Source organism: Macrobrachium nipponense, chromosome 6, assembly GCF_015104395.2.
Source record: "Macrobrachium nipponense isolate FS-2020 chromosome 6, ASM1510439v2, whole genome shotgun sequence".
Taxonomy (NCBI): domain Eukaryota; kingdom Metazoa; phylum Arthropoda; class Malacostraca; order Decapoda; family Palaemonidae; genus Macrobrachium; species Macrobrachium nipponense.
In genome coordinates this window covers 98,761,068-98,788,192 of record NC_061108.1, presented here as the reverse complement: position 1 = coordinate 98,788,192, position 27,125 = coordinate 98,761,068, and the positions used below count along the sequence as shown (strand labels likewise).

The window sequence follows — 27,125 nt, the reverse complement described above, 5'->3', positions numbered from 1 at the left end:
CTCTCTCTCTTTGAAGTTGAGGTATATAACACGATTACAAAAACACCTTAGTATGCAATAAGTTTTGTGTGTGTATCAGAAGGTTTGTCATTGTGAGACAGGGAAAACAATGTAATCTTAGTATCTTTTATTTGACAACCTTAAAGGGTTTGTCGAAGAGTGGATTAATAATAATACTAATAATAGTTTACCTAGTAAAGTCCAAATGTGACTGCATGCATGTTCATAAAATCCAAGGTCTTCTCTCTAGACCGTGGTACAAACATATAATTTTGTGGCCGTCAGAGAGAAACAGTTGCGCTAGATAATCGTTATCCTTCCCTTGTCCGACATATGAGTTTTATCTTTTTTATTAGCGCATTTGTCATGCATTTAAATGTCATCCTGCTCAACTCTAAGAAGATGAATAATAACGTCCACTTCGATGTTATGCCCTCTGTTTCAATTAAAAAGTAGTATCGTTTGAATGAATCAAATAGGCCCACGTATATGAAACCAGACAAAGGAATTTTTTAGGACATTATAGCTACGCTTTATTCAGGCTTAAAACGTGTACTGTCTATGGAAGCTGAAGATTTCCATTCTCTTTTGTTCAATTTGTAAAGACTGATCGATATTTCAAACAGTTGAATAGTCAAATGCAGACTGTCTCAGCTGTCAGTTGACCACCGCTAGCTGATAGCCGAAATGTTATGTGCTTATTTTTAGACTTATCAACTGCGCGTCTGTAACTGTTTGTTTACCATACAAGTACGTTATGATGTATGACTGCCTTACAAATTGCCGAAAGTTTTACAATGCAGATATATAGTCTTACTTCTTAATCACACGGACATATACGTAAACTCGTATACTGCTGCATTTGTATGTATGTAGCTATAGTCCATATTATACGTGCGTGCGTGTGATATTGTATCGAATTGCCTTCGATCCTGTAACTTTAGTTCGTTATCAACGTGGACATTTTTGTCAAATGCTCTCGTTGTGGCAGTGTTGCCAGATGCCTTCGCCGAAATCGGCTAACTCAAGCTCTAAAATCGGCTAAATTCCGGCTAGACTTAACAGAAAATGGCTAAAAAAACGGCTAATTTTTTTTCTTTATTGTAAGGTTATTTTCTTCATAATTTTTACAAAATCAATGCTTTTCATTTAAATCATTATAAACTACATTTTTTTTTAATTCTGAACAAAAGTTTTCAAAAGTAAATAAGCCTTTCTGATTTAGAAGTATGGAGAAAAATGTTGTTTAATTGTTTAAATCAAAGATATGTTTTCAATGAAAATAATTTTCCATGCTAATAAAAGTAAATATATATATATATATATATATATATATATATATATATATATATATATATTATATATATATATATATATATATTTTCTTTAGATTAGTTTCAATTAAACTGAACATGTCACTTTTAGTGCCTTTGTTTACTTTCTGAGCTCAAATTGAGAGGATATATATATATATATATATATATATATATATATATATATATATATATATATACATATATATATCCTCTCAATTTGAGCTCAGAAAGTAAACAAAGGCACTAAAAGTGACATGTTCAGTTTAATTGAAACTAATCTAAAGAAAATATTTATTTGTTCAATAAAATGGTAATTAATAGACAAATGTGTGTATTCGTAATGTGGAATCTTATGGGGAACACATTACCGAACTAATACAAAGGAAAGCAAAGAAAGGTGTTGGTTAGGTCATCTTCAAATAGGAATGAATGCCACCTCTGCAGCCGTAGGGAGTTATTGCGATACAAAAGGTCTCTTTCAAACCGCACCATTCATGCGACTATAACCCTTCGGGTATCTAACGCGTAACGTAAGTCGTGAGTTTCTGTAGGCTATGTCAGTGCGTGAGCGTGTCCAGTGTACAATATCAGCTTATGTACAAACTTACAGAGTAAATTATGTGCACATGCGTATGTAATATCAATAAGATCGACAAATTAATTCAGCCATCGTGTCCGGGTCGTTTCATGTAGCCTTGCGGAAGCATATTTACTTTCGCAATACGATACTCTTTTCTCGATTTCACATGCAAGAGCAATGGACCAGACGAGAGCAACAGCGAAGAAAACCCAAGGTTTCATGGGAAATGACGTCACACCCCCTTTGCTCGACATTTCCGCCACTCACGGTTTCATAAGCCCTTCTTCTACAGGCTATGACGACCCTGCCACTTAACCGTACTTTACCGTTTCGGGGACTGTGGTCAAGATCCGCATTCGATTTGTTTATTGTGCTTGTTCTAACAACAGTATCTCGATAAAAATTACAAGCTAATGTCAGAATTAATATTCAACGAGAGAATTATTCAAATTTAATGTCTTTAAGTAAATTAAGCTATACACACCTATAGTACTACATGCACAATGAATAAATCTAACTACCCTACCTCTTGCAGTTTTTACTGAATTGTTTCTTGTGTGTGTGTGTGTGTGTGTGTGTGTGTTGTGGTTAAAAGTCCACAAATACGCACGTGATATGATCACCAGCCGAAGCCATGGTAAATGTTTGATAAGAAACGACTGAATACTGATATACTTTCGTACGCTTAACACATCTTTGGGCTCGCACATGAAATGTGTTAAATACACGAAAGAACTTAATAATGCTGTCATGTCCTTTTAAACGTTTCCTGTCTCTGCAGCTCGTGTGCGTGTATGTGTGTGTGTGTGTTTCTGGCTCAGTGGTTGAGTACTGGAATTACATTAGCAACAAGTGCACGCAGCAGGTGTACAGTTTAAACAGCTTGCTGCCCGCTAGTCGACTCAGCATATGTATATATGCATATACATACACAGTTCACTGAAACGAAATGAAAATATAAAAGGTTTCTGGTGACTATCGGCAATTATAGACGAGCGATCAGTTCCCCACAGTGTGTTTACGGAACTCGGTGCTCTAACGATAATAGTATTCAACTATGAGTCAGGGCCAGGGAACTCTGTAAGTCGTGTGACCCACCCGTGTGGTTTAATTGAATTCGTCTTCCTTCGAAAATCTCATTAGCTCCGAACTTAGGCTGAAGCACGAAAATTCTTAAGCGTGTTGGGACCAATATTTCTTTCTTTACTTTAGAGTAGAGATTTGCTTGTCTTGTATTTTATGAATTGAGTCGAAATCCGGGTTTTTTTTTTAACTCTCTCTCTCTCTCTCTCTCTCTCTCTCTCTCTCTCTCTCTCTCTCTCTCTCTCATTCTCTCTCTCTCTCTCTCTCTCTCTCTCTCTCTCTCTCTCTCTCTCTCTCCTCGGAATTGAATTTTGATTTTCATTGACCCATAGATAAATCATGTATGAATTTTCCGTTGGGGAAAAGGCTATGAACACGGAATATCTTATTTATCGCTCCGAATTGGCTATCCGTATATAAGTGGAGAAATGAGAAACTAGACTATAGTTTCAACTAGCAAATTTGAGAGCGTGTTGGCAAAGTCAGCCAAATAAACAAATGGTTAATTGCAGCACACAGATGCGGCGATGTGTTGATTTTTACCTGCATATCTAGAACGAATTTTGTATTTGGTAAAGTATGATTGGAGTGCTATTTTATTTATCTTTTAATGTTTTAAAGATACGGCACTTGACTCAGCTACGCGGAAATTATGTCCGCGTAAATTTGAAGTGAAATTTGCAATGATCGCCTGTGATTCCTTCTTTCATTATGATGATAAGCAAATGCTATGTTGTGGAAACTTCTGTAGCCGTCACTTTTGCCCTTTACTAATAAGGTCTTTCAACATATCCTCGTTTCAATGACAAGTATAGCCTTTTTTACCCTGACCGTCTATGCTTGTTGCCCCTATGGAGTGCTATAGGTTATGGCCTCTTTGATATCAGATGTTTACACATTTACGTATCCTAATTATACGTAAGAAACTCACTCCTATTGGAAATTCGACCTTGACCAGGATGCCTAAGATGCTGCAACGACTGAATGTACCAACAACTTCGTTAACCATTTTTTTTAGGCGGTGTTTCCAAATTTTAACATTAGCGGACTTAGTGTAGACTTACGTGTTGTATTAGATAGGATACTCTTCTTTGGGGTATGTTATAACGTGCACCTCATCGATGACCATCTTCGCAAGTGCATAGCACAAGGCTCTCATGAACGCGCACAGACAGGCAAACGTACACACACTACTACACACGCACGCACCCGAATGTACACACGTTTACACACACAAACACAGTATATATATGTATATATATATATGTGTGTATAGATGTATATATAATATATATATATATATACATATATGTTTATATATATATATATTATATATATATATATATATATATATATATATATACACACACACACAACACACACACACACACACACACACACACAGTTTGCGTGTGTAGGTATGAAGGCAAATATTAAGGGATATACTTATGCGAGGCAAGAGAATGTATCTTGAAAGATATGTCCGACTTACATTATTATAGAGAATTATGACCGCACATGAACTAGATTTTAACATTATCCGGACGAATCCTACACAGAAAAGCCAATGCTGAGAGAGAGAGAGAGAGAGCCCTAAAATTTAGAGTCAGATATGTTTCATATATTGCTTTAATTTTTACTAAACGCAATGATACTTTGAAAGGGGAAAATAAACATATTTGCTCTTTTAAACTGGATTATGGCAAAGTAGCCAATCACAAATTAAGAAAGCCTTCATATTTGAACTTTTTCTCTTTTTGCTATATTAAGAGCGTTTGTGAATAATTGCGTTTATTTTTTTCCTCTTCGAATTCAGCTAAAATGTCTATATGTTATAAGATCCCAAAATAGGCAGCATTTGTAAGAGGTGGAAAATAAGGGGTAAATCTGTAATGGAAGTTTTTGTCTGTTCATTTATCTCTAGTTTAGATTGTTGGTACCGGAAAGAGTGAAGGGATATTTCCATTGTGCTAATGGTATAAGTTCTTTGTTTTTGTTTTGTTATTTGTACTTGTCTGACAAGTATGAAAAGTTTCCTCTGAATGTTACAAATTACAAATTGTTTAATCTGAACATAACGTAATCATCAGACTGTGCATTTTGCGGTATTCGGAAATTTAAGGCCACTTTTTTCCTTTCCTCTTTACTATTAATATCTAATTTCTTCTTTCCAGTAAAAGAGGAGGTAATCGATTATATTTTGTTTCCTCTTTCATTATCCAACGTATGACAATGGGTGTGTTGAAGTTAAGGTAAGGTAAGGTAATTGACATTATAATCAGGTAAATATATATATATAAAAAACTCACACAGGGGAGCCATAATACTGTTTGTGAATGAAGTTAATTTTTTTCGATATTTTTTATGTGTATAATCGTAAATGCCACAAATGCAAAATGTCTGGATAGCAAAAGAAACAACAATGTCACCCATTGGTGCTCCCATAGATGTAGAGAGGTTTCTATATCTATGGGTGCTCCATGTAGAATTCGTTAATATTGATCTGAATCTTGAGATTTCATCTTACATAGGTTTTAATATCTTCCTAAAGTAGCATGATTGAGATCACTACTGAAATCTGTTGTGACGATGTGTTTCAAAGTGGAGACGTGTGCAAATGGTAAATATTTATGTTAATACATCAACCACTCCCACGATTGTCATGTTTAGTACTGTACCAGGCCCATGATATTTTCTGTTAAAACATGAACAAAGACGGTAGCTTTGAGGATGAGTTTCCTGTTAAGCATATTAAAGAGACTGGAAGAGCGCTGCGTCAAAATCCCAATATCGAGTTATGGTATCAAAGTAAAATAATATTATCATGCAAATTCATAAAGGTCACTTAGGAAAATGGCTACCGATAATATACATGAATAATGAACACTCTCAAGTACCGCGCAAGTCTACGAAACTTTCTCGAGCTTCTTCTTCTTCATACCTTCAGTAGAACAACTGGTTATCTATGTGTCAACTAGGCTGTACCACCACAGCTGAAAAATATACTGTAACCTCCGTATTACAGACTACCCAGGAAAGTTTCAGGTATTTTCACGTACGTTGAACATTTGTTGACGTTATTTTTTTCGTTTTTAAGATAGCAGGGATCCATGCAGCTTAAAACCTGCTTAAAATAGGCAATGCTGATGACTGAAGACCGATGACATTTTTAGGTATCCTAGTCTAGTCTCCCGAGTTACGATGATTACCTACTTTAGGTGGCTTTCAAGGAAATCGTAACACAGTTGGGCTATCCGTTGGTAAAGCAATATTAGAGTAATTAATTTTGAGTGATTGATTTCACGGTTTACATTCGTATTTCGTTGTAATTTCGTGTCCGGAACAAGAGGAGAACGCTCATAGTCTTGGCCTTAGGTAGCCTAAAGTTAGCCTTTTGCGGAACTGTAGGCTATTGTGGCCAGACTGCCCTTAGCCTACTTCAGGGTACTAATTAACATAACTAGAATTAATAGTGCAAAGTCAGGTACACCCCGGTGCTATTCAAGAGGAGCTAAAGTAAATACTAGGCTAGCTAGTGTTAGACTTTCTTCTCTTAGGTATACTACTAAGTTTATCCTACGTCTATTTTGAATTGGGTTGTGCGTCAAATTCAAGCAGTAGTATTTGGTAAAATTATGACAGAGAGTAAGATTTAATGAGAGCAACCTTTTTGCTTCATCAGTTTCAATTGCATTTTAATTATAGGTACTAGGCTACTACTATTTCAGTTCAACCTATCGATCATAACCTAACCTTTCCTAGCCCTGAAGTACTATCATGACTTTTCAATTTTAAAAGGCTACAGAGCTTTTGTAACATACATTCTCTCTCTCTCTCTCTCTCTCTCTCTCTCTCTCTCTCTCTCTCTCTCTCTCTCTCTTATGTTTTACTATTTGGGCAAGGAAATAAACTTTTGGAAATTTTGAAAATTACTATCTGATACTACAAAATAGATACATACCTAGTTTGGTTTGGGCCTCTGAAATTAAATAGGCAACTAGGTAGGATATTGAAAGATTATTTGAGTTTTTGTGGAGGTGGTAAACTACTATAGACCCAGAAAGAGTTTACTAGATATCGAGATGTTGAACCATCTCTTTTTGTAGATGCTTTAGAGGTATCTATGTCTCAAAGTAACCTTGCTTGGTCTGTTAAAGTCTGTCTTACTCTCTTGTAGAGGGTTGTTTTGTAAACTTTTCATTCGCCCAACAGACACTGACAGTATATAAAAATTATGGATAGCTAATAATGGTTTACCTATTAAATATTTTGTGTAGTTTTAATTTTTTTATTTTTTACAATATTCTGCTTCAATATACATGAAATTCTGTATACTAGTACTGAGTTTTAAATTATATGCAATGGTTTCTTTTTGGGTGACTGCTCAATCAAAATTGTAGTTTTAAGAAGGATAATCCATTGTAGAAACTTCAGCCTTAGCCATATGGAGGACTACCAATCCAGCTAGTAGGAAGTAGTGATTGCATGCTGATTTTGTTTTGACATCAGATCGTGTCAAATCCTAGGAACTTGCTTAACATGAATGAATACCGATATCTTTCAAGTCTAAAGTTCCCAGAAAGCAAACGGATGCCACCAGTTTTGAAAGCTAGTAAGCAGTTAGGTTTTTGATGAAATTTGTTAGAAATGTTTGATTAGAGTGTTTTGTAAATAAGTGGACTTGTGGAAGCTTGTACTCTTATCTAGAAATGTGGCTTATGGATAGTAACAAGACGTGTCAGACAGCAAGAGATCGAAAGTTTATAACCAGTTTGCGTCTTTCCTTTACCTTAAAAATCCCCATTCAGTCTGTGAAGATATTCAGTTTGTGAAAATATTCTAGACAGGATTATTAATCAGAGCAAAGAAAAGAATTTTCAATGATAGTGCACACATACTTTACATGACAAAAGAATTCATAGGAGATGCAGGAAAATTTTTCTGTCGCTCTACTCGGCGTGACACTGAGTAAGTCGACACGTTGGCCTGCCGTCATTGCAGAGCCCCATTCACGCGATATGAAAGTGCCTGAACCTACATACCCGACACTCCTTGTTTCACACAAATCCAAAATGTTATCCCATGGCTGGGTCTTTGCTAGGACCTGCAGTAAGTAAGGTACCCTGGAAGGCAGGACATGGGTTTCAATCCTACACAAAAACCTTCCTTTGGTCAAATGAGGGCCGCATGCAAAATTTTGTCAAGATTGTTCTAGTGGTTCAGATTTCTATAGAGCACAAATTTACATACATAAAAGTTTACAAGTTTAGTTACTTTCACATTTATATATACGTACTACTATAGATCATGTATATCGTAGGTAGAGGGAAACAAATTAATTAAACCATATTTGATGTAATCATTACTAAATTTTAAATGAAATACCGTAGTGATTAGAGTAGTTTTACGTATGCTGTATTTTAAAGTAGTACAGTACTTATACGTAATATACATTGATGGTAAAGATTTTTTTTTTATTGTTTTAGAATATCATTTTCTTGGTGGTGACTTAAGTTTTAGAAGAATATGAAAATGATATAGCATCGTAGTATATGGAGTTAAGATATCTCAAGTAATTAGGCTCTAAGAGTGTATTTATTGCCACTTTTGCTTATCAAATCAAAATACTATACATACAATATTATTCTGGGTAAGCATTAGTGTATTGTATGAAATCATCATGATACAGTTTCAAATACTATGCTTGTTTTTGGTGCTTGTTATGATCTCACTAGTTAGACCAAAATAATGCACCTTGGTGACTTTGGAATTCACAGCTGTTATTATTTATCAACAGACACATGTATACACTCCTGAAGGAAGATGCCTGCGCTGGTGGTGTTTCAACAACGATGGAGGATTGGGAGTGATGATTTTGTTATCCCAGGAATCATAGAAGTATTGGTCCGTGCAGGATGGTGAGTATTAAGAGAAATTGGTTTTAAAGGTTACAGTTAAATGTTAGAATTCAATATTTGTAGGAAGTAAGGCATTTTCATTAAGGTAGGCAACTTAGTAGTATAGAGAAGACTTAGCTGAACTTTTCTACAATATACATAGGTATACGTATGCTGTTGTAGTTATTGAATTCAGTTAGACTACCTGTTTATTCTGTGGAGGATGTACGAGTCTTACCAATTATGTTGAAAGCAAAGGCCTCTGTGAAACTCTACTACTCATATCTTTCTTGTGCTTTCGTATCCACAAATCCCATCTCATGGTTAGTTCTCATCCAAGTAGGTTTGGATCTCAGAACAATTTTGGTACATAGAGAAATCCAGATGATACTTCCATATACTGTGCTAATCTTTATATACCGTAAACTTTATATGATTCATGCAGTTATAAAAGACTTTCATCTCCTAAATAAGATTTGATAATTCTCACCTTTGACAAGCATAATAAGCTTGCAATATCTTTTAGTCAGTTACAGGCCATTTTAACCCTCTTACGCCGGAGCGGTAAATAAAAAATTTTCTCCCGTGTGCCGGAGGGGTTTCGGAGTGAGCGCGGAAGCGGAAAAAATATTTTCAAAAAATCACAGCGCGCTTAGTTTTCAAGATTAAGAGTTAATTTTTGGCTCCTTTTTTTTTCATTGCATGAAGTTTAGTATGCAACCATCAGAAATGAAAAAAATTATCATTATCATATATAAATAATGTGATATATCGATAGTGCAAAAAACGAATTTCATATATAATTGTATTCAAATCGGGTGCGCTGTGCGCAAAACGGTTAAAGGTAACAAGTTACTTTTTTTCTTTGTAATGTACACTAAATTGCGATCATTTTGGTATATAACACATTGTAAAACAATAAAAGCAACACAGAGAAAATATTATCACAAAATAATGCATGAATTCGTAACGCGCGGACGTAAACAAATATTTTTTTCAAAAATTCACCATAAATCTAAATATTGTCCTAGAGACTTCCAATTTCTTTCAAAATGAAGACAAATGATTGAATATTACTATACTGTAAGAGTATTAGCTTACAATTGCAGTTTTTGACCATGTCTGACGAGTTAAAGTTGACCGAATGTAGAATTTTTTTATATATATATTTTTTATATGCAATTATTTTGGAAATAAGAAAACTACAACCTTCAAATATTTTTCATTTTATTCTACATGAAATTGCGCACATTTTCATATATAAAACTCTATGAAATGCCTAATATGAAACGGAGCAAATATTCCGAGAATGGGACGTACGTATTTCGGAGATTTGTGGCGGAGAATCCGCGCGCGGAGGGAAGGAAAGATTTATTTTTAAATTCACCATAAATCTAAATATTTTGCTAGAGATTTCGAATTTGTTTCAAGATGAAGATATATGACTGAATATTACTAGACTGTAAGAGTTTTAGCTTACAATTGCGTTTTTCGACCATTTCGGTAGTCAAAGTTGACTGAACGTGGTTTTTTTTCTATTTATCGTGATTTATATGCAAATATTTCAAAAATGAGAAAAGCTACAACCTTCAATTATTTTTTGTTGTATTCTACATAAAATTGCGCACATTTTCATATATAAAACTTTATGTAACGGCTAATTTAAAATGGTGCAAACATTACCACAATCGCACGTATGATTTTTTCGGAAGAGTTACCGTGCGGACGTAAAGAAAATGTTATTTTTTTCATAAATTCACCATAAATCAAAATATTGTGCTAGAGACTTCCAATGTGTTGCAAAATGAAGGTAAATGCTTGAATATTACTGGAATATAAGCGTTTTAGCTTACAATTGTGTTTTTCGACCATTTCGGTAGAGTCAAAGTTGACCGAAGGTTGAAATTTTGGCAATTATCGTTATTTATATGAAAATATCTCAAAACTGATAAAAGCTACAATCATGAGTTTGTTCCGATACGTAATACAAACCCTCGGTCCTTTAACAATAGGAAGGTAACTAGCGGCAGCTGGGACGGTCGTAAGCTTCAAACAAGGGGAGAACGGTAGTTAACTGCTTGTCCGATCGTGCACGCGCCCGAGAGGTGAAGAATCACTTTTGCTTTCGGCCACGGGTGTGAAGGACGTGTTCGTCATCGCTCTCTGCCCGCTTCATCGTCGTATGCTTTGTTTATATTGTGTTTTCTACTAATGGTTTGTTTGACTTGAAAATGAAACTGTATGTACATGTTTTCATTTTCATTACTTAATTATGAGCCAACATGGAGCTATTGCCGTAGATGCGGCGATTTCCGCTCTTTTCATGAAATTGATACCCTTGAATTATGTCTCGGTGCCGAGGGCGGGCGCGCTCGCGCCGAGTCATGTATTTTGGGCGAAAGTGTGTAATGAAGATGTAATTACTCTTTTCATTATTTTTTTGCCCTGTGCGTTCGTTGCCGAGAGCGTGATTGCGCTCGGCACGAGCCTCTTATTTTGTATGATAGAATGCAATGAAAGTGGATTCGCAATGCAGTATCATATTATTTTGGATCAAGTTTCCGCTCTTACCCGGGAATTGATCTTTCCCCCTTTAAGTTTTATGAAGTGAATCGCAAGAGCAGTATTCTGTTTCATTTTCATATTACTTTTCACTGCTGTGCGGGGGTAGAGGAAGCGAAGGTCTGCCAGGAAGTCGTCGGAAAGCTCTCCCGCGACTCCCTTGGTATCCGATTCTTCGTCTTCTTTCCTGCCCCCCGCTCAGCTTCCTCGTTGTTTTTTGTATTTGGGGTCTTCCTTGCGTTCGGGGTGGGGCATGTCTCGCCCCCGTGCGTGAGGGAACCCCTCTTACTAATCTGTCTGTGCTACCGCAGGTGCTACATCCATGGGAGACGACCTTGGACAGGTATGGACCACTGTGGCTGCAGGGCGTGCCTAGCATCCACGATCTGCTGCAGCGTCTAGTGAGGTCTGGGGCGGTGACCTTGGAGCGGCCACGGCCGCTTATGCTGCTTCCCCCCGCTGGTCTACACTCCCCATGCTGTGTCGGTGACGCCGTCCGCCGCTACTAGGGCTGGTCGCCGCCGTACCGAGGGGGGGTATGCCGCCGCCGCCTGTGTTTTCTTCGTGTTGCCTGCCCCAGACTTCCGCTGTTCCAGCAGCTCGCCCCTGGACCGGCCGCCAGTACCGAGGTTCCCGCTGGCTGCCGATGATTCTACGAGGCGATGGCTGGGCCTGCCGTACCTGCCGCTGATGTGGTTCCCGCTACTGGCTTGGCTGTCCCTTCTGTGTTTACCGCTGCCGCTGTTCCTGCCGCTCCTGAGCTGGGTGCTGTTCCTGTCGCTCCTGGTTCCTGCGCCTGTCCATGCTGGTCCTGCCCATGGTGTGTCTTCCCCAGTCCCAGATGTCCGTGCAGTCGGGCCGTGTTGCTTCGGCAATAGCCCCGACTCAGGCCTGGATGGAGGACCTGACGGACTGGTCCGCCAGTGAGCTGACGAAGAAGAGAAGCAAGAAGAGGAAGGTGTCATCTTCGTCTTCATCGTCTGCTGCTGCCTCTTCCCCTTCGGCTTCTAAGGCCCATAAGCCGAAGAAGAAGAAGGCTGCCTCCCCCCCTAAGAAGTCTCCTTCGGGAACTTCTAAGGGCCCGTCCCACCCTTCTGCTGGTCCTCCTGCTCCTTCGGGAGCGGGGCCCGTCTCCCCTTCCGTAAGGAAGAGATAGACGGGGACCAGAGGAGTATCGGTTAGCACTGGTACTTCCTCGCCTGGTGCTAGCGGCGATGCCGCTATGCCAGGTTCCGGCTCGGTCTCTCGTTCGCGGGAGATCCCGAGTGTACGCTCTCCCTCGGGAGACCGTGCAGCCAAAGTTTCGGCGCCAGAGTTCGCTCGGCGCCAAGACCGCGGCACGAGCAGAAGGCTGGTGAGAGCCGCTCAGGTGGACTCTCGCCAGGCCAGCGGCCGCTCTTCGCAGCGGACCAGCTGGTAACCCGGGTTTTCCCCCTAGAAGACTCCTTCGGGAACTTCTAAGGGCTCGTTCCACGCCGTGGGACGGGGGGGTTCTTCTGCCGGTCCTCCTGCTCTTTCGGGAATAGGGTCCGTCTCCTCTTCCACAAGGAAGAAGAAGACTGGGACCAGAGGCGTACTGAGTACCACCGGTACTTCCTCGCCTGGTGTTTGCGGCGCTGCCGCTACGCCAGGTTCCGGCTCGGTCTCTCGTTCGCAAGAAGTTCCGAGTATACGATCTCCCGCGGGAGAGCGTATAGCCAAAATTTTGGCGCCAGAGTTCACTCGGCGCCAGGACCGCGGCACGGAGCAGAAGCTGGTGAGAGCTGCTCATGTGACTCTCGCCAGGCCAGCGACCAGCTGGTAACCCTGGTAGACGTGACGGTCTCTGACCAGCCACGGGCTGAGGCTGGGAATAGGTCCCCCCGACCATCGGTACCAACCTTGGCTGGTACCAGTGGTTTGACGCGCCGTGAGGACGCTCACGTCTCACCGCGAAGCGAGCTCTGCAAGTCACCTGACCGCCGCTCCCACAGGGACCGCGCGGATAGGGCGACCAGCAGCAGCTCGTCTGACGCACGGGACCGGGGTCAAACGTGCTCAGTCGAGCCGCTCGTGGAGCGCCGGCCACCGGCCAGGCCTGCAGACCGATCCCCACCGCGGGTTGGTGATCGGCTGCAGACCCCCACGTACGCTGGTCCTGCCAGCGGGCGGGGGGTTAGCGTCAGGTCTGTCTCTCCGATACCTTCAACTTCCTTGGGATACGCCGGGAAGGGCGAGTTATCTAGGAGCGATCGTGAGAGGTGCGCCGCTCACGACGCCGCACGGGCCACGTATGGTCTTAGGACCAGCCAGGACGTACGCGCAAGTGATTGGAGGCGACCGTCAGGGGGGGGGGGTGATAACGCCAGGTCTCTCTCCGATACCTTCAACTTCCTCGGCATACGCCGGGAAGAGCGAGGTATATAGGAGTGATCGTGAGAGGTGTGCCACTCACGATCCCGACACGACGCCGCACGTGCCAGGTATGGTCTTAGGACCAGCCAGGACGTTCGCGCAAGTGATTGGAGGCAACCGTCAGGGATCTGTTGCTGGTCCTTCTTCTGAAGGAGGAGGGTCTTGGGAGCTGCTCTTGTTGGAGGGACTGGACCGTCCTACTCCTCAAGACGCTGTAACTCCCGAGATTCAGAGTAACTTTGCCCAGGTTATTGCACTGATTCGTCAGCACAACGACCTGGGGAGAGGATCGCCGCTCCACGGCTCAAATCGTTCTCGAGCCCGAGTAGGGAACCAGACTGACGGTGGGCTTGCCGCGATAAGAGCTTCTTGACTTGGTTCTGAACCAGGAGAGCCTCTCGTCTCCGGACGAGAAGGCTCGCTCAGGTCTAGCCGGTCGGGCAAGCTACTTCCCCTCCTCTGCCGCGACAGCGGCTTTTTTTGTTCGGAGTAGTGCAGCTCCTTCTTCCCTCCCCCCCCCCTCCCCCCCCCCTTCCCCCCCCTTCCGTCCTCCTGAGAGGTTTCGATCTCGACGAGGACTGGAATGAGTCGGAGGACGGTTTTGGCTCTCCTGTCAGGTGTCGATCAGCCCCACCCAGACGAAGTTCACAGTGGTGGCAGATGCTTACCTACAGCACGAGTTCGTAACCCTCCCCGGGGTGGGAGGGGGGTGGGAGGAAGGCCATCACCGCAAGGTGATGGCTGCTCCTACTCTCGTCTCCAAATGCTAGTGCCGCTGGAAGGGCGAGCAATATCCTTTTCCTTCCCCATTCCCTCTCTCCTTACGGCTTACGAGGGAAAGGGGTAGGATCCTACAGACTTCTCTGTAGGATCCCACGATTGGGGACTGCGCTACCGGGGGGACCTTCGGGTCCTACCTGACGTAACCCCACCCCGGTCGTGGAGGAGGGACCCTGCACCATCTCCGATTTCTACGGGAATCGAGAGGACAACCAACCGATATTCGTTTAACGAATCCGGTGGGGGTTTCGCTGGGCGCTTAGAATTCTGCAGAATTTCTAGCACACATGGCGAGACCACTGTCCAAGGGAGTTAGACGAGTATTCCCGATAATTGTTACCACGATAATCGGGGATCTCGCCGAATGCTCGAATTCCTGGTTGTTCCGACACGGCATACAAACCTTCGGTCCTTTTACAATAGGAAGGTACTAGCGGCAGCTGGATAGGTCGTAAGCTTTCGAACAAGGGGTTCGGTAGTTAACTGCTTGTCCGACAGGCGCGCGCGCGCGATGGGAGTAAACAAATCACTTTTGCTTTCGGCCTCGCAGTGGATGGACGTGTTGTTCGCGACTCTCTGCCGCTTCTCGTCGTTTGCTTTCTGAGTATTTGGTTGTAATTGTGTATGAAAGAGTTATTGTAAGTACAATTATTCTCTTTTTTCATATTAATTGCTGCCTTCAATTATTGATTATGATGGAATCTCCTCGCCCCGCTACCCCACGGAGACTTTGCCCGGGTATCGAAGGGCGTAAATGCGGGAAGTTCAGATCGTTCCCGGAGATTGACCCTCATATTTTGTGTGCTCGGTGTCGGGCGCGAATGCATCCCGAGCCGAGCCCTGTGATGTGTGTATTGATTGGTCGGAGGCGCAGTGGACTTTGTATGAGGGCAGGAAGAAGCGAAGGCCTGCAAAGGAGTCGTCGGAAAGCTCTCCCGCGACTCCTTTGGTGACGGACACTTCGTCTTCTTTCCTGCCGCCCGCTCAACTTCCACGTCTCGCGCCTTCCCCTTCGGGGGGGGTTTCTAGGTCCTTCTCCTCTCCTGACGTGTCGAGTGTGGAGGAGGGCGCTAGATACCCTGACGTAGAGTTGTACTCTGGGTCCTCTATCCGTTCGTCTTCGCGCGAACGGGTAGAGGATCCTTCTAATCACCCGACTTTTGCCTCAGGTGCGGTTGCCGCGAAGGATGACCTCGGACAGGTGTGGGCATCGTTGGGGCTGCAGGGCGTGCCGAGTGTCCAGGGGCTGCTCTATCATCTCGCTGGCTCCGTGGCGGTCACCCATGCAACGGTCACGACCACCACCACGACCCTTACAAACCCCTGGCTATGCTTCACCTCCTCACCTGGTGTACACCCAGCACGCGGTCTCTGTAACACCCACTACATCGGTGCAGGGGCCAGTCGCCGTAACTCGGGGAGTGTGATGCCGCCACCTGGGTTTGCCGTGCTGCCGCGACCAGGACTTCATGTGCCCGAAGAGCTCGCCCCTGGACCTCCCACCGGTACCTAGGATGTCTGTGCCGCTGGTTCGACACCTGTACCGCCCACACAGTCTGCCGTACCTGCCGTGACACCGCTGCTGTACCTGTACCTGCTCCTGCTGTCTTCGTCTGCCGTTCTGTGATGTTCGCACTTGCCCGATGTTGTTCCTGTTCCTGGCGCCGCTGCTCCCGATGCTGGTCTGTTCGGACAGGGTACGGTCCGGGCCCTGTATTGCTTCGGCAACAGCAGCCCCGGATCCGTCCTGGATGACAGATCTGACGTCGTCCTGAGGAGGTTGACGAGAAGAAGAAGAAGAGGAGGAAGGTGTCGTCGTCGTCTTCATCGTCTTCTTCGTCGTCGTCGTCGTCTGCCCCTTCTTCCTTCTTCTTTTCTAAGGCTCCCCGCCCCGAAGAAGAAGAAGGTCGCCTCCCCCCCCCCTAACTAAGAAGTCTCCTTCGGGAACTTCTAAGGGCCCGTCTCGCTCTGGTGAGACGGGGGGTCTTCCGCTGGTCGCCCCTGCTCCTTCGGGAGCAGGACCCGTCTCTTCTCCCGCAAGGAAGAAGACGTACGGGGACCAGAGGGGTGCCGGCTAACACCGGCACCTCCTCACCTGCTGTCAGTGGTTCGGCCACAGCAGCAGGGTCCGGCTCGGCCCGCTCGTTCGCGAGAGGTTACCGAGTGTACGGTCGCCTACCAGCGACCGTGCAGCCAGGAACCAGACCTCTGAGTCCGCTCAGCGTCAGGTTTCACGGCACGGAGCGGAAGACTGGTGACAGCCGCTCACGCGACTCTCACCAGGCCAGCTTTCTCGCTCTCGCGGCGAGCAGCTGGCTACCCGGGCGGACGTGACGGTCCATGACCGGCCACGGGCTGAGGCTGGGAAGAGGTCCCCCCGTTCGCCGGCACCAGCCACGGCTGGTACCAGCGAACTGACGCACCGTGAGGATACGCACCGATCTCACCGTGACAGTGGAGCTCGCCGGTCGCCTGACCGTCGCTCTCACAGAGAGGCGATCTGGGTACGGCGACCACACCACCAGCTTCCTCTGACACACGAGACCGGGGCCGCTGTCTCGGTCCAGCCGTTCTCCACAGCGAGACGGCTCGACTAGGTCTGCAGCTCGATCGCCACCGCGGGTTGGCGATCGCCTGCAGTCCTCCAAGCCCGCTGGTTCTACCAGCGAGCGAGGAGAGAGCGTCAGGTCTTCCTCTCCCATACCTTCAACCTCCTCGGGTTACACCGGGAGGGGCGAGGTATTGAGGAGTGATCGTGAGGGGTGCGCCCCTCAGGATCCCGACACCGCGGCGTACGCACCAGGCTCGGTTCTCGGACCAGCCAGGTCGTACGCACAGGTGGTTGGAGGAGACCGAGAGGGGGCTGTCGCTGCTCCTCTCCTTGAGGGAGGATGGGTCTCGGGAGGTGCTCCTGTTTGAGGGACTGGACGGTCCAACTCCAGCAGGATGGCAGTCACTCCTGAGATCCAGAGGAACTTTGCCGAGGTTATTGCGCTGATTCGTCAGCACAACGACCTCGGGGAAGGATCGCCGCTCCCACCATCCGAGCCCACGTCCCGGCTCGAGAGTTCTGGGGCCCGAAGAGGGAACCCAGACCGACGGTGGGTTCGCCGCGTTCGGTGCTTGCGGACTCAGTGCTGGACCAGGTTGAATCGCTTGTCTCCGGACAAGACGGTTCGCTCAAGTCTGGCAGGTCGAGCAAGCTGCTTCCACCTCCTCTGCTACGACAGCGGCGGTTTTACGTGCCATCTGAAGACCCGATTGCGCCCAAACAGGTGAACCCGGAGTTAGCCAGGCTGACTCCGGGTGTGTCTCTGCAGCAGCTCTGTCCGAGAACCTGTCTCGCAGCAAGAGGCACTCGGCCTGGAATCTACCGCCATGGCAGCTTTCCAGGCCGTCTCCTGGCTAGATCTGTGGTCCCTCACAGTATCTAAGGTCGCAGCCAACTCCGGGGGAATTTCTCCCGAAGATGACTCGGCCTTCAGGAGAATTTGCCAGTCTGGGGGAAGAGCCATCTCCTTCCTTGCCCACCAGACGGTGAACCTGTGGGCCAACCTGGTTCTCCGACGAAGGGACGCTGTCCTTACTCGGGTTTCCAGGGCGGCCGGCGTGAAGCGGCGTTGGGACTTCGAAACGGACCTCTACGGAGTTCCACGTCTCTCTTCCCAGGAGAGATGGTGGACGCTGCGGTGACAGACGGCGCACTGACGACAGTGACCGTCTGGTTCACCAGGCAGTCTCGAAGGCTTCTGGGCAGCCTCGGACTGCGGCCAAGTCTAAGAGCTCGGCTAGCGCTTCCTCGGCGGCTAAGACGGTTGCTGCGTCGAAGCCCCGGGGAATGACTCTGTCTTCTTCGACTTCTGGCAAGGGGAGCCGTAACCAGCCCTCCTCCCAGCCCTCCTCATCCCGTGGAGGCTCTGGGAAGAAGTCGAAGAAAGGGGAAAGGGGGGAAACGCTAGGGACGGCGTTCCCCCTCACCTGCTGCCGGAAGTGGGGGGTGCCTGGCCAGCCATTGGGCAACTTGGCAGCGCTACGGCGCCGAGACCTGGATTGTAGATGTCCTTCGGGAGGGATATCTATTACCTTCGAATCTCGGCCACCCCATCACCTCCAACCCGGTCCAACAGCAGTCGTACGTTCCAGGGTCATCGAAGGACGTAGCACTGAGACAGGAGATAAAGACCATGCTGAGCAAGAGAGCTGTAGAGATCGTCACGGATCAGTCACCGGGCTTTTACAGTCGACTCTTCCTGGTGGAAAAGTCTACGGGAGGATGGCGCCCGGTGATAGATCTCTCTCCCTGAACCGGTTGTTCGCCAGACCCGGTTCACGATGGAGACGGCACGCTCAGTGCTCGACTCCATCAGGGAGAACGATTTCATGCTTCAGTGGACGGAAGGATGCGTATTTCCAAATACCCATTCATCAGTCCTCCAGAAAGTACCTCCGCTTCATCCTCGACGGGACGGTGTACCAGTTCAGGGCACTGTGCTTCGGTCTCTCAACCGCCCCACAGGTGTTCACGCGAGTGTTCACTGGTGTCTGCTTGGGCCCATTCGCACGGGATACGTCTGATGAGTATCTCGACGATTGGTTAGTCCTGGCGAGCTCCCGCTCGCAGTTGCTACAGGACAGGGATCGACTGCTCCGAGTTCTGTCGCGATCTGGGGATCGTGTGGTGAACTTCGAGAAGTCGATCTCGAGCCCAAGCAGAGGATGAGAAGTACCTGGGTATGCTGATCGACACGGTAGCAGGGCAGTCTTCCCCGCAGACTCGCGGATCAGCAGATTCAGGGAGGCAGCCAACCAGTTCCTGTCTCGGCAGGAACAGGTAGCTCAGCGATGGCAAGTCGTGATCGGACACCTGTCGTCGCTCGAGAAGTTAGTCCCTCACGGGCGTCTTCACCTGCGGTACTCTTCAATGGAGACTAAAGGAGAGTTGGTCGCAGGCGACGGATCCCCCAAGCTTTCCAGTGTCACGACACAGGAGGTGAGGCAGGACCTAGCCTGGTGGCTGGACGACAGGAACCTCTTAAGAGGAGTGCCTCTGCGCACTCCCCCCCCAGGACATGCAGCTGTTCTCAGACGCATCGACCGAGGGATGGGGGCGCACACCTGGAGGAGTTGCTGACTCAGGAGTGTGGGACGAGAACGACAAGCACCTTCACATCAATGTACTGGAACTCAAGGCAGCGTTTCTCGCTCTCCAAGAGTTTTCAGGACCGCTTGATGGGGACCACTCAGTGGTGTTGATGTGCGACAACACCACGGTGGTTGGGCTTACGTCAACAACAGGGGGGCTAGTGTCTCTCCCGTTGTACCATTGACTCGGCAGGTGCACGAGTGGGCTCAGGCACACTCAATAGAGCTGTCGGCACGCTACATTCCAGGGAAGAGGAATGTAGTAGCAGACACGCTCAGCCGTCGGGATCAGGTGATAGGGACCGAATGGTCTCTACACCAGGACGTGGCGGAAAGGCTCTTCGACCTGTGGGGGCGACCAGTCGTGGATCTGTTCGCCACCCGGCACAACAGGAAGCTCCAGGTGTTCTTCTCGGCCGTGCCGGACCCGTGGGCAGCTGCAGAGGACGCTCTTCAAACACCCTGTGGGACAACCTCTTCGCCTATGCCTTTCCCCCGTTCAGCCTGATTCGCAAGGTGATCAGTCGAGCACTGGTCACCTCGAATCTCAGGATGATCCTGGTGGCTCCCAAATGGCCACAGGCCATTTGGTATCCGGACCTGCTGGCTCTTCTCGCAGGAGAACCGAGAGAGATTCCCCCCTTGGCACAACCTTCTCGCCCAGCCACACGTCGAGCGGTACCACCGAGCAGTCCAGTCCCTACGTCTTCACGGCTGGCTGTTATCCACATCTCTTGGCGAACGAGAGGCTTTTCTCGTAGCGCAGCAACAGAGATGGCTGAAACGTCCGTCAGTCCTCTGCAGCTGTGTACCAGGGGAAGTGGGCCGTCTTCTGTGGTTGGTGTCGTAGACGGGGTCTATCTCCTCTCAGAGCCACTCTTCAGCAGGTAGCGGATTTCCTCGTTTTTCTTCGCCGAGAGAAGCTCCTCTCAGTCCCCACAGTCAAAGGATACAGAGCCGCCTTGGCGCTCGTCCTGAAACTGAGGGGGTTGGACATCTCGAACTCGTTCGAGATCTCCTTGCTTATGAGGAGCTTCGAAAGGTCTTGCACCCACCCAGGGAACTCAGGCCCCCTGCGTGGGATGTGACTCTCGTCCTTAGGAGTTTGACTCGAACGCCGTTCGAGCCACCTCCGGGAGTCGTCAGACAGGGATCTGACCCTCAAGACCCTCTTCTTGCGTGGCCCTGGCATCGGCGAAGAGAGTAGGGGAACTTCATGGTCTTTCCTATGATGTACGACACTCCAGGGGATGGGGATCCGTGACGCTCGATTTCGTCCCGAACTTCGTTGCGAAGACTCAGAAACCGTCGGTCCCTGACGACAGGTTCGAGTCCTTCACGATTCCCTCCCTAATGGACTTCACCGATAATGATGCGGATGAGATGCTGCTTTGTCCTGTGAGGGCGCTACGGCGCTATCTGAAGAGAAACTCGACACCTCAGGCCTGAGTGTCAACGCCTCTTCGTTAGCACCGGGGTCACCAAGACAGAGTATCCAAGAACACTTTCTTTCTGGCTGCGTGAGGGTCATCAGGAGGGCGTATGAGGCTGATGGTAGTGACGACATCCGTACGTCCCGTCCGAGAGCTCACGAAGTCAGAAGTATTGGACGTCGTTGGCGTTCCGTAAGAACTTCTCCGTGGCGCAGGTCCTGAAGGCAGGGGTTCGGTCTAACCAGACTACCTTTACGTCCTTCTACCTTCGGGATAATTGCCCACAGGTCCTTGGATACATTTTCCTTGGGACCCGTGGTGGCTGCTCAACAAGTTGTGTAGCTAACCAGACCCTCGCAGGCTGAACAGCATCGAGTCCTGGTGTGACTGTGTGGATGGATGTGTGAGTGAGTGATGACTGGCTCTCTCTTCCCACTTTTCCTTTTCCCTCTACTGTGGGCAGAGGGCCATGGTCGTCATACGCTGGATGAGGACGAGATGCAGGTGAGCTATATGACAGAGCCCCATCCTATCCCTTCACTAGGGATAGGAGCAGAATATCCACCACTTCCTTCTACAAGGGGGGGGAAGTGGATGCCTACAAGAGTCAACCCATGACTTTATATTTGCTCCTGTACAGGAACAAGTTCTTACATTGCTGGTACGAAGAGATACGCATGCCTCTCTCTAGTACTCGGTCCAGAGGTCTGACCATTGATCCTGCGGTGCACACCCCGATCAATCGGACAGAGGCTTGGATCCCTCCCTCGCTCTTACGACCAGGGAGGCTTCCAAGGTTGGGCGAACACCAGTCTGTTCACAAAAGACTCAGATTCCTCCCACCAAGAAGTGAGTCTTCCTATTGTAAAAGGACCGAAGGTTTGTATGCCGTGTCGGAACAAATGACAATTTTATTGTAGTGTCTTACCGAACAATTATAGAGCCGTGATTTCCACGAGCGGCAGGATACTAAATTCAAATTTAGCGCGTCGGCGTCGCAACATGGTGGTGATGACGTCATCTCCCTCCACTCGCGGGAGAACCAGGTACAAACTGCCCAGGTGAATCCAATTCTTTCCTGCCGGCGTCCGGTGAACATCGGTGGTCGGTGCGGTTGGATGACTTTGCTTCGCTTTTTTTCTGGTGGAATTGATCTTCGGAATTGGTGAAGTACTCTTTTTTGGCGTTGTTGTATTTTGCTTTTTATTTAGGCGTTGCCATGTCGGATTCTAGTCCGTCGGGAGTTAGGTTTTGCATCTCAGGATGTTAAAACTAGATTACCAAGTTAGAATATGATTCTCACACTAAATGTGTTAAGTGTAGGGGACAGGTTTGTTCAGCAGATCGAAACATGTAACGAGTGTAGTGATTGGACTGATTCTCAATGGAAGTTTTTAGTTCATACTCGGAGAAATTAGCTAAGACAGAATTAGAAAAGCAGCGCTTAGGGAAAGTAGACTTAGCTCTGCTTCGTCTTGCGATGCATCTGTTCCTTCTGTTTCTCCTCAAATTGTTATGTCTCCTTTAACTACACCTCCTATTCCTCCTACTAATCCCACTTCTCCGGCTTCCCGTGTAGTTTCTTCCGACACCATTGCCAGTCTGGAATCGAGGTTAGATCAGAAATTTTCGGTACTAGCGAATACGGTTTTGCAACTTGGTAATTCAGTTAAGACGTTTTTGGAGAAAGCGACCTCAGGTAAGAGTGAGTTTGAGGGTGCGTCTGTCTGTCCTGACACGTCTCCTAGACAAAGGTCACTGTCCAGCTCCCGCACCGGGGAGAAGACTACCGGAAGTCCAAGGGAGTCGATCGGGATTTGCCCACAGACGGCGCCTCTCTTGTTGAGCCTGTTGCGCCTCAACAGGGCTCGGTTAAGCGTTGGAAAGGTGTTGCGGTCAGACGCTTTTCGAATGATTCAAGCGATTCGTCTCCGGTCGCGCGGCGCTCTTGGCGAGATTCGCCCGTTTCGCGTCCCTTAAAGAGGCGTTCAGGCGCCGATTCTTCGCCTCCTCCAGTCAAGCGGTATAAGGAGCCTGAGAGTAGGGTTGCGCCGCGGCCGTTAGCGGCTCGTTCGTCGCCTCAATCTGTGCCTTTTTCGGCTCCATCTACTAGTAGAGATTGTGGTTTAGCGCTGTAGCTAGCAGTTCAAGGGTAAGGGTGTTCTTTAGGCGCTTTTTCGTCTGTTACGCCTGATGCGCCTGTTTCGCTCGAATTTCGGCGGCTCCGAGCGAGGCGCAAGTAGTTTTTTTCCGCCTCCTGCTGAACATTTAGGCTCTTCCAAGCCTACGTTAACTGTTTTTGATTCGTCTCTGGCGCCTTTGCGCAAGCAGTTAGAGATGTTAACCAACTGGATGAATGAGTCCAAGGGTGGTTCGAAACCTTCAGATCCGGTTGTAGTTCCGTCTACTTCTTCGGCGGTATCGGAGAATGAAGAAGAAGTAGAGGAGGAGGATTCACATCACCTCTCGTGTTATTCACGTCTCCTTAGATTTCTTCTGGTATCTTATCCAGATTATTTTGAGAAAGCGGCTCCGCGCTCCCCAACTTCGACTTTTTTGATGAGGAGGAAAAACTTCAGACCCTCTCCTCCCAAACTTGGTCTATCTAAAGCGGTTAGACATTCGTTGAAAGAGACGGAGAAATGGATGGTCTATGAAAAGAGACTTAGGGAAGGCTCTTTTTGCTTACCCTCCCTCTAAGTTGCTTCGTAAGAGGGTATAGGTTTTATGTAACTGGGAAGCTCCTTCTCTGGGAGTTTTCTGCCTCCTCCCAGGGAGACTTCTCCAGTTTAATCGACTCCTCTAGAAGATCTGCTTTCGCCGCAGCGAAAGTTTTCTTTACAGCGCCTGAGTTGGACCACGTTGTAAAGAATCAATTTAAACTTTTGGAAGTCTTTAGCTTCCTTGATTGGACTATTGGCGCTTTAGCGGCCAAGATCGAAGACTGTCCTTCTCTTTCCCAGGAGTTAGCGGAGGATTGGATTGGTGTTCGTCCTGTGCGGACAAATCCATTAGGGAGGATGTGATGAGTTAGCTTCGCTCACGCCTTTGGTACCCTTAAGAAAAGGCAACTTTGGTGCTCCTTTGCTTCTAAAAGGGTTACGTTCCCAACAGAAGTCTGTCTCTTGTTTGCTCCTTTTGTGAAAGATAACCTCTTTCCAGACGATGTAGTGTTGTCAATTTCGTCTGCGCTAGATAAGAAATCTACTTCGGATTTACTGGCACAGTCTACTAAGAGACCTAAAGCTCCTGTGGAGACTGTTCCTTCGGTTTCTCCTCTGGCCCAAGCGCCTTTTCGAGGGAGAAAACCCAAGCGCTTCTTTCGGCCGAAATCGAATTTGCGACCTCAGTCTAAGGCCTCGGCCAAGGTTAACAAACCTTCCAAATGAAAGCTCGGTTCTTCATGCACCAGTGGGAGCCAGGCTGGTCTGCGTTTGGGAGGAAAATGGGCAGAGGAGCAGAAGCCTGGGTAGTGCAAGTACTCAAGTTCGGCTATCGTATTCCTCTCGTTTCACCTCCCTCGCTCTCACCTGTGCCAATTCCATCCAGGCATACTCTCCGGGCTCAGACAAATTTCTTGGCGCTAGCCGCAGAAGTGGAAGCGCTTGTTCTCAAACAAGCGAATGGATGAACAGATAGAAGGGGATTTTCCTCCAGGCTTTTACAATCGCCTTTTTGTAGTTCCCAAGTCATCAGGGGGCTGGAGGCCGGTTTTGGATGTGAGCGCCCTGAACTTGCATGTCCAGCCAGAAAACAAAATTTCATATGGGAGACCACTCGGTCGGTTCTGGAGTCCATCAGACAGGGGGATGGATGGTCTCTCTGGACATGCAAGACGCTTATTTTCACATTCGATACATCGCGAATCTCGGAAGTACCTGAGTTCATGTCGAAGGCAAGGTGTTTCAGTTTCGGGCGCTTTGCTTCGGACTAGCGACCGCTCCTCAAGTTTTCACCAGGGTTCTATCCCCGATAGGAAGCTGGCTACAACATATTAGGAGTAAGAATCTCCCTCTATCTGGACGATTGGCTTCTCGGTCGGAATCAGAGAGTCGGTGCATGAAGGACCTTGGAACAACTCTGGATCTTGCCAGAAAGTTAGGAATTCTGGTCAACAAACAGAAGTCCCAGTTGGTTCCATCTCAGAGCATCCTTTATTTGGGGGATGATTCTGAATGCTCAAGTTTTTCGGGCTTTTCTGTCCCCGAAGAGGGTTCAAGGCTGTCTGGAGACAGTTCAGGAGTTCTTGGACAAAAAGGTAAGTTCTGCAATCAGTGGATGAGGCTCCCTGGCAAATTGACGTCAGTGGAGAAATTTGTGAGTGGGAAGACTGCACATGAGACCTCTCGCAGTTTTTCCTGAGAGCCTCTTGGTGCAGGAAAGACACAACCAGACTCGATTACCTTTCCTGTCACAGATCAAATAAAAGAGGACCTAATGGTGGTGGGCTCTCTCGAGCAAGGTTGGAAGAAGGGTAGATCTACGACCCATCCTCCCGAACCTACAGTTCTTTTCCGACGCATCGGACACAGGTTGGGGAGAACCCTACTGGGAAATCCAACGGACTTCAGGAGCTTGGTCGGAGAAGGAGAAGAAGTCCACCATAAATGTAAAGGAACTGTTAGCAATTTTCTTAGGGCTCAGACAGTTTTCGGAGCTTAGTAGAAGGCCGAGTAGTGGCAGTGCATTCCGACAACTCCACGGCTCTCTCGTACTTCGCGAAACAGAGGGGGGGACTCAGTCTTTCTCTCTGTACGAAGTAGCCAAGGATCTCCTCCTGTGGTCAAACGAAGCGAAGGTTCAGCTAGTCCCGAGATTTGTTCCGGGAAAGATGAACGTCCTGGCGGCACGAGTTAAGTCGTCAACAGCAAGTGTTACCTCTGGAGTGGACTTTGGACAACAAGATTTGTCAGAAACTTTGGCGCCTTTGGGGACTTTGACACCGTCAATAGACCTGTTTCGCGACATCGAGGAACAACGTCTTCCTCTCTTTGGTTCTCCAGTCCAGATCCTCTAGCTTGGTCGGTGGACGCAATGCTGTTGGATTGGTCGGGTCTGGAAGCTTATGCATTCCCTCCGTTCGGTCTAATAGAGGTGCTGAACAAGTTCATGTCGCACAGCAATGTAACGCTAACGTTAATCGCTCCCTTTTGGCCAGGAAAGAGTGGTTCCCGGACCTTCTCCAGTTGTTAGTAGACTTCCCCAGACTTCTTCCTCCAGAGAAGTGGCTTCTCAAACAACCTCACTTCAAGAGGTTCCACCAAAACTTGTCCGCTCTAGCTCTGACAGGTTCAGACTGTCCGGAATCTTGTCAGAGCGAAAGGATTTCAAGAAGAGCTGCAGAAGCTATCGCTCTTGTAGGAGAGAGTCTTTAACAAAAACTCTATCAAGGGAAGTGGGAGAATCTTTCAGAGAGTGGGTGTAGAAGTGCTAAAGTCTCTACTTCTGCGACCTCTTTAACAGAAATAGCAGATTTTCTTCTTTCATTTCTTAGGAACTCTAAGAAACTGGCTCCTTCGACGATCAGAGGATATAGAGCCATGCTCTCTTCGGTTTTTCGACATCGAGGTTTGGATATTTCCTCCAATTCAGATCTGTCGGACCTCATTAGGTCTTTCGAAAACCACTAAGCTCCCGCAAGATACAGTGGCTTGGAACTTAGATGTGGTGCTTAAGTTCCTCATGGGGCCACCGTTGAGCCTTTGAAGTCGGCTTCACTCAGGAACTTGACTAAGAAGGCAACTCTTTCTTATTGCACTAGCTTCTGCTAAGCGTGTCAGCGAATTGCACGCTATAGACAAAAGAGTCGGGTTTCTCTCAAGGCAATGCTGTATTTTCGGTATCTTTGACCTTTCTAGCCAAAAATGAGAATCCTTCTAATCCTTGGCCGAGGAGTTTTGTGGTAAGGAACTTGATCTGATTGGCTTGGACATGAGGA

At 47.1% G+C, this 27,125-nt stretch overlaps 1 protein-coding gene and 1 long non-coding RNA gene across 3 annotated transcripts in view; one reads left to right on the top strand and one right to left on the bottom strand.

Moving 5' to 3' along the window:
* Nucleotides 1–27,125, bottom strand: part of LOC135216664 (uncharacterized) — a 388,956-nt gene that overhangs the window by 155,187 nt on the left and 206,644 nt on the right. The gene's annotated exons all lie outside the window — the stretch shown is intronic.
* Nucleotides 5,558–27,125, top strand: part of LOC135216199 (uncharacterized) — a 37,852-nt gene continuing 16,284 nt past the window's right edge. The window contains exons 1-2 of one of the 2 annotated variants that reach the window (XR_010314830.1): nt 5,558–6,034; nt 8,777–8,897. This is a non-coding gene — a long non-coding RNA (uncharacterized LOC135216199). The remainder of the gene's footprint in view (nt 6,035–8,776; nt 8,898–27,125) is intronic. The other variant, XR_010314831.1, reaches the window with a different exon arrangement.